We start from the raw sequence: 7,737 nt of genomic DNA, 5'->3' as shown, positions 1-7,737 counted from the left end.
CATCCAAATCCACACTACAATGCTTCTTCACTTTCTCATTTATCAGTCTGTTTCTCCATGTAGCCTAACTCCACATGCTCTATAGATAAGAAAAATTAAAATTTATAAAAAATCAAAACATGTGCTTCACATATGAGGTCTGTTCAGAAAGAATCCGACTTTAGGCTATAAAAAACTAAATAGCTAACCTGTTGAACTAGGACACTACATTCCCCACAAAGCAAGCCCCTTCTTTCCACTGTCTGAAACATTTTTCAAAGTCGGTTATGGTATCTCCTGCAGGTGCTTCGTTGCATTCGTCATGCTCTCTTCTCTTGGATAAGCGTTGCTCAGGACACGATGGAGTGTGCAAATCAGGATCCAGACTTTCTGAAGACTGTTTTTGCTGGAGATGAGACTTGGGTGTACGGGTACGACCCAGAAACCAAAGCAGCTCCCACCGGTAGAAGTATGCAGGGCTGCCTCAGCCAAAAAAAAAGCACAACAGGTCTGCTGCAAGGTGAAATGCACTTGCATGCTGATAGTTTTTTTTGACTACCGTGGTGTTGTACAACACGAATATGCACCAAAAGTTCAGACTGTCAACGGACATTACCACCTTGACATTATCCGTCATCTTCGTGACGCAGTTTGGTGGAAGAGAATAGACTTTTGGAAAGCAGCAAGTTGGAAGCTGCAGCATGACAACATCCCTGTCCATTCTTCTCCATTGATTCAGGAATTTTTGGCCAAGCACAACATCCCTCAGGTCCAGCAGGCTCCCTACTCACCAGACATGGCTATGTGCGACTTTGGTCCCAATCTCAAAACTCTGCTGCAGGGTTCCGTACCGGGAAAAGAGATGAGATCATGATGAATGCAGCGAAGCACCAGCAGGAGATACCACAAACCGACTCTGAAAAATGTTTTAGGCAGTGGAAAGAACACTGGGCTATGTGTGTCTAATCAGGAGGGGCCTACTTTGAGGGGGATTAGTGCCCTAAATCAAAAGGGTAGCTATTTATTTTTTTAAGAGCCTAAGGTCGGATACTTTCTGAACAGACCTTGTGTGCTATGTAGGGCAGTAGCATCCCTGTGTGGTAGTCAGCACCTCACCAGGGTTGGACCAAGATCCATTTTGTGGCAAGGTGTTGGGAAATATGAAGGGGTCTGGCTCCCAAGTGGATGCTGCAGCTGCTCCACCCAGGATACACAGTGCCACCACATGTAGGCTCATCATCAATGCCAGTTTGGACACTAAAATAGAGTACGGTATAAAGTAAATCACTACCAGATCACAGAGTTAAAAAAAAAAAAAACTGGTTTTATGCCAGGTATCCCCGAAGGGCTAAGGTGTTGCCCTTGGGTAAAGAACTTTTGGACTGAAGCATGTAGCAGAGTTATACAAAATATTCTCCAACATACACACAGACACACATTCTGTGAAAAGAATAACACATCTACCCTTGAAGGTGAAGGGTTCCATAAGATTTATAAACACTGTAGCTTGCAGTTAACCCTGTAGTGTGGCAACCACTGGTTCAATTTCTCGTGAGCTTCATACATTCCTTAGCTATAAAAAGAAAAATATAGTTAGCAATATAACTTTATACAGTAATCATCATCCACTTCATGATCATCATCCTGACCCCTTTTTCTTACTACTACTGCTACTAATAATACAGCAGTAACAATAATAACAATAATCATCATCATCATCATCATCATCATCATCATCATCATCATTATCATCATCATCACCATTGCAGGGGTGACATGCATTTTCACACATCTAGATAATTGGCTACAGATATATTTAAGTTTTATTTCAACATCATAATCAGTAGCTTTTACATATTATGGAATCAGCACATTTTGACAAGGCTTACAACTGTCATTTCTACATCTTGAATGCTGGGCTGTAATAACTGATTAATACTAAAAAGTGGTGCTATTCATGAAGAAGTGCTTTGGAAACGATGTTGAGCTGTGGTATTGTCTTATTCTGCCACTGTGCTATTAGAAGTGAGAAAGAAAGAAAAAAAAAAAAAAAGACATGAATCTCTGCCAAATTAAGGTGGACAATTTCTAGTCATTATAATCATCCTACTTTTAAACTTCAACATCATCATCATCCAGACCTCTTCCCACATAACGATGAGGTGAGGTAGGGTCCAAAGAGCAAATTAGAAGAAGAAGAAGGAAAAAGAGAAACTGACCAAAAGTGTGCTTAATTTGATGGTACACACTCCCATCTGAAAGTTAGTTTGAAACAGGGATGTGTCACGTCTCCATGGCAGTCCAGTTTGTACATGGAGGGACTTACTTCTTGTTTTGCTGTTTGCAGATGATACTGTACTGTTAAATGAAAACAAGGGGGAACTGCAAGACTTGGTGAATGAGTCTGGGAGAATATGTAAGAAATGGACTCTACAGGTGAATGTAAGGAAGAGTAAAGTTGAGGTGTCTCGGGCAAAATGAAGTCAATGAATGCACAGTGCTGGATAGGGAGGAAATGGAAAATGTTAGTGCATATAAGTACTTGGGTTGTGTGATGAGTAAGGATGGAAGTTTGAAGGATGAAGTGCTTGAAGGAGTACAGCAGGGAAGAGGATGTTTCTGGTTCACTGAAAGCAGTGATAAATAGTACAGTAGTGAGCATGGAAGTAAAAAAAAAGTTGCTACATGACAGTATTATGATCCCCACTTTAATGTATGGAAATGAAGCTTGGCCCTAGTTGGATGGACACAAGTCATGAGCAAGAGCAGTGGAAATGAGCTACCAATATTTGAGAGGAGCATGCGGAGTCACATGGAGAGACAGACTGACAAATGAGGAAGTGAGGGAACGTTGTGGTGTGGATGTGATAGAAAATGTTAGGAGAAATACACTGAGGTGGTCTGGCTATGTGGAGAAGATGGAGAGTGAGATATGAAGTAGGAAAGTGCATGTGAGTAAGGTGGAAGGGGGGAGAGGGAGAGGGAGACTGAGGATGAGATGGAGGAATGGAGTAGAGGTATATGAGAGAAGGGAGTGTACATTTGGGAGAGGGCTGTGAAATGGCAGGGAACAAGGCAACATGGAGGCAATCTATTTGTGGCCATCCTTTGCGGCATTAAGGTATCTGGTTATAGATAGATAGATAGACATTCTCAGTCACTCACCATTCAAGCTCCAGGAATCCTGACTCCAGCTCACAGGCATAAGCACTTTCTAACAGCTGGAATACAATGGAGAAGTTCCAATCATCATAAGGTATCTCAAATGCACAAACATTCACACTTATGTACATCATTAGCAAGTACAGTCACTCCTACGACAATCACTATTATCTAATTCAAATGACCACTGTCTAATATCTACTGCATGTTATTTTTTTTCTTATACAATAGGTAGTGTCATTACAATGTAAATTTAATTCCTTGCAATTTGGATGGTGAATGCAAAAAAGATTAAAAAAAAAAAAGAGTGAGAGGTTACATATTGTCAAGACAAAAAGAGCTCAGTGGCATAAGCAGCGCAGACCAGGAAAGTGATTGTCAAAATTTATACAGGTGTTATTGCTGTTGCTGATTAAAAGTTGGTCTGTGTACCCAAGCAGACATGTCAGTCACGGGTAAGCAACTGCATCAATGAGACCATCTTACAGATACAGCATAGTGCACAGCTACACATGTATGGAACCAGTGCCCCTTTGTGGCTGACAGCGCATCATCAAGGTCAGAGTTACATGTAAAGTACAAACACTGTGTTGCGAACCAGCACCCCCTCAGGGTGGACATCGCCTCACCAGGGTTGAACCAAGGTCCTTCCCATGGTGAGATGCAGGGAAATATGGGGGGTTTGGCTCCTGTGTGGATGCCTCAGCTGCTCCACCCAGGGTACACAGTGCCACCAACTGTACGCTCCTCATCAGCACCAGTTGGGACACTGAATAAAGTACAGTAGAAAGTAAATCAATAGCAGATCAGGTCATACAAAATTCTCTCCTGCATACATGCATACATGCACGCACACACATTCTAGAACAAGGGTAATACTGTACAGCACATCTAACCTTGAGGATGAAGTGGCAAATCAACAGTCAATCAGAGGGTTACACAGAATGTTCTCACACATACGGACATTATATAAATCAGATGTGTTAATGGAGGACTACTCAGACAGCGGATACTGTACTCATATAACGGATCGGAGAAAATGATCGCGAAACTTGTATTATGAAGTACATAACTTATGGGAAAAATTGGGTTAGGTTCACTGACCCTGCTCACATCACTGAATTTGGGTCTAAATTGACCATTCTCGAATCATCAGTTTCTCATAAAGCAGATGCTCGTATTAGAGATCTCGCCTATGCATGTACACACACACACACACACCTAGTGAAAAGGGGTACACATCTAACCTTGAGGGTAAAGGGTTACACCAAATCCATAAACACTGTAGCCTGCAGATGATCTCATAGTGTCAACCACAGCTTCAAATTCATCACATCAGGAGCTTCATGGTTTCTTCCCTGGTTACAAAAGAAAAATCCAATTAACAATTCAGTACAGACTCTCAAATCCAAAATGCTTATTACAAAGGCTTTATGAAAAAATGAAATATTTTGCACAATGGAATCTGATACCTATGAGAAAACCACATAATAAACAATCTAGAGCACCACCAACTGTAAATGCATTGAGGTATCCTGCATTAACAATTGATTATCTGCTCTTATATATGTCTACAAAATAACCTTGTCTTTGAACATATGCACTGACTGTGTGGGGACATGTAATATCAACACCTTAATAACATGAAAAAAATAATTGAGAAAGTGGAGGATTTTGTAAACTGAATACAGTACTGTATTTGGAAATGGGAGTTAGTACTGTACTACAGTACTTCATAGTCATCATCCTGCCTCAGAAACAAGGAAAATACAGAACTGGTAGAAATATTAGCAGCAAACCCTGTGACACTACCACACCATTCAAGCCCCTGGAATCCTGGCTCTAACTCACAGGCTGCCTTCATGTAGTGGCACTGATATAAATGGGTGGGCCAGTTGCCCCATTATATATGCAGTACAATACAAACATCCTAAACTTCCTGCCTATCCTTCAAAAGGAGGAAATGGACTGCAGGCTGAGGCTGCCTTTCACCTGCAGTCCACACTGCCTCCATGCCACCCTGTCCTCCACCAATATGTTTCCCTCCCTCAATCTTGTACCCCCTCCCTCATATATCTCATCCTGTCTCCCCTTTCCCCTCCCTATTTTATTCACACACAGATACTTTATTCTTGTCAGTCCCACTCTTCATCCTCACCACAAGGGCAAATCATCTCAATCAGCCATTTACTTAAGTTCATTTGGGTCTACCTGGGCATCTATTTAAGTTCACTCTTGGATGTTGTCTCTTAAATTTGGGTTCAGCTCTTTTTTATTTAGTTTCACTTGTTTCCCCCCCCCCCTTCATTTAGGTTCTTCATTCATCATTCATTGCCAGACGCCATGTATCTCAAACAGGGTGGCCAAGGGCTTAGAGTTAATTGTTTTACAGGTAGGGGCACTAATCCTCCACCAAACCCACTTGACACGTAGGGAGAACGTTATGCCAACAGCATCTGGTGTTCCCAGGCGGTCACCCATCCAAGTATTAACCAGACCCAACGTTGCTTAACTTCGCTGATCGGACGGGAAGCGTTGTACTCAACGTGGTGTTCTCATTTTGGTATATATTTAGTCATTTCTGTTTTCCTCTGTCATTTTTTTTGGGGGGAGGGGGTTATGTAATTTTTTCTTAACTGAGGTCACAAGCTTTATCAGGTATTTATTTAATAATGTTCATGTGGGCATTTTCTTCTTCCTTTAGGTTTATTTGGTTATTTATATGGGTCCATTTTTGTTTTCTCCCTTATCTAGGTTAATCTGAATATTTTGTTAGATTCCTCTTTTTTCCTGCTTCATTTTTATAGGTAGACTAAGATGGTTTGGGCATGTGGAATGGATGGAAGATAACAACTGGGTGCAGAAGGTTGAAGTCCAAGCATTGGGCTTAAGGTTGCGAGTGACAGACCGAAAAAGACCCGGCACGAGGTCACAGTGTGACCTCAGGGATAAGGGACTAAACAGGGAGGCTGCCAGAGATCAAATGGCATGGAGAAGCACCATTAAGTGACCACGGCCAACGTATGCATGCACATTAGACCCTTTATAAACAATGTGATATGGTACGAATATGGATGTTTTTCTCCTTCACTTGGGTATTTATTTTTTCTCCCTTATTTAGATATTAATTTAGGTCAGAATGCATTTTTTTCCAATTATTTGGGTTTGTTTGGGCAATTCATAGGACCAATGTTAACACTCTCAGGATCCTACACCTATCCAGTATGTCCTCTCCAACTAGCTACTGTACAAAGGTGAATTAACAGCAAACTGGCTTTATTTTCATCTGACAGAATTGGGCCACTCCAGCATCTTCAATACTGTCATGACTGCATACATTTTGATAAGCCTTAGTGTTGATGTAGGGATGAGTCTCCTTGGTTCCTAGCCATAACCAACTCTCCAACTTCTGGACACTTGGCCATCAACTGAGCTAACATGGAGTTACATGTCTTGGATAATATTTAGCAGAAGCCACAATTAGAATTAAAGTTTTTTTTAAAGCGATTTCTGTTGGTGGTAGGTGGTGACAACCATCATCCACTCACTTGAAGCAGTGCTGCCTACTTCTTCCTTCATCTTTACCATTTTTTTTCTGGCTACCCTCCTCTCTTCCTATTTCTCTCATCTTTCCTGTCACTGTTTATTCTTCTTCTTTCTTTTTCTGGTGGCTTTACGTTGAGAGACAAGCCTAATGGTTTCCTGTAAGCCAGGAAACCATTTACAACACTGGGTGGTAACTACATAACCAAACCATACATGTCAATAAGTGGGTTGGCAGAGGGTTAACGCCCCTCCTCATAAAACAACTAACTCAAAGACAAACGGCCACCCTTTACAGTATTAAGGCACCTGGCTACAGATAGATTTCTGTTTGGTACTCCTTAAGGAGACATAGGGCCACCTCTTAAAAATTAACAAAATTCCTTATTTACCTATGAACTGATTTAGTGACTTTGTAAAGGTGTACAGAAATGCATTTTGAAGTATGAAGAGGATCCACCACTAAACTTTAATACTGTATGCACTGGAAGCAAAAAGATACAAATCACAACCACACAGCAAAAATGTAGAACTAGAGTTACAAGCTGAAAAATCTCTTCTAGAACTTCTACATAAGTCTACATAAACAAGGAAAATATGAATACATAGGTGATAGGTTAGGTTGGGATAAGTTTGGTTAGGTTAGCATAAATTGGTTAGGATAGGATTGGGTTATTACAAAAATTTTGATTAGGTTTGGATAAATAGGCAGTGACAAGAGTATTTTGTTCAAAAACGGTGTCCTAAGATGGTACCAGTCTGTCTTCACGAACCACAAGATGCCATCCATCTGTAAGCAAACAAAGTTTTTAATGTTTTCCACCACTTTTGAAAGAAATAAAAAATGTTGAAACTTGAAAACACATTCACAAAATACCAACACAGAGGCAAGGTAAGAGAAGACCAGAAGATTACTGCAAAATACGGTGGTCCTGTCTCCTTAAATATACCCATTTCTGTTCTCCATGAATAACTGAATTTGCTGCAAGGTTCTATAAAGCCTTGTTCTTATTACTGACCATGTATGACTGCATATACAATTGGTTGCAGTTA

General features: G+C 40.8%; 1 pseudogene; it reads right to left on the bottom strand.

The window, feature by feature from the left end:
* Positions 1 to 5,586: 5,586 nt before the first annotated feature.
* Positions 5,587 to 5,704, bottom strand: LOC145392023 (5S ribosomal RNA; annotated as a pseudogene).
* Between the last annotated feature and the right edge of the window lie 2,033 nt (positions 5,705 to 7,737).

Source organism: Coenobita brevimanus, chromosome 20 (assembly GCF_032717465.1).
Source record: "Coenobita brevimanus isolate Jiangsu-jjx chromosome 20, ASM3271746v2, whole genome shotgun sequence".
In the NCBI taxonomy this organism is placed as follows: Eukaryota; Metazoa; Arthropoda; class Malacostraca; order Decapoda; family Coenobitidae; genus Coenobita; species Coenobita brevimanus.
The sequence above is the reverse complement of the archived record's forward strand: the minus strand, read 5'-3'. Positions and strand labels throughout refer to the sequence as shown.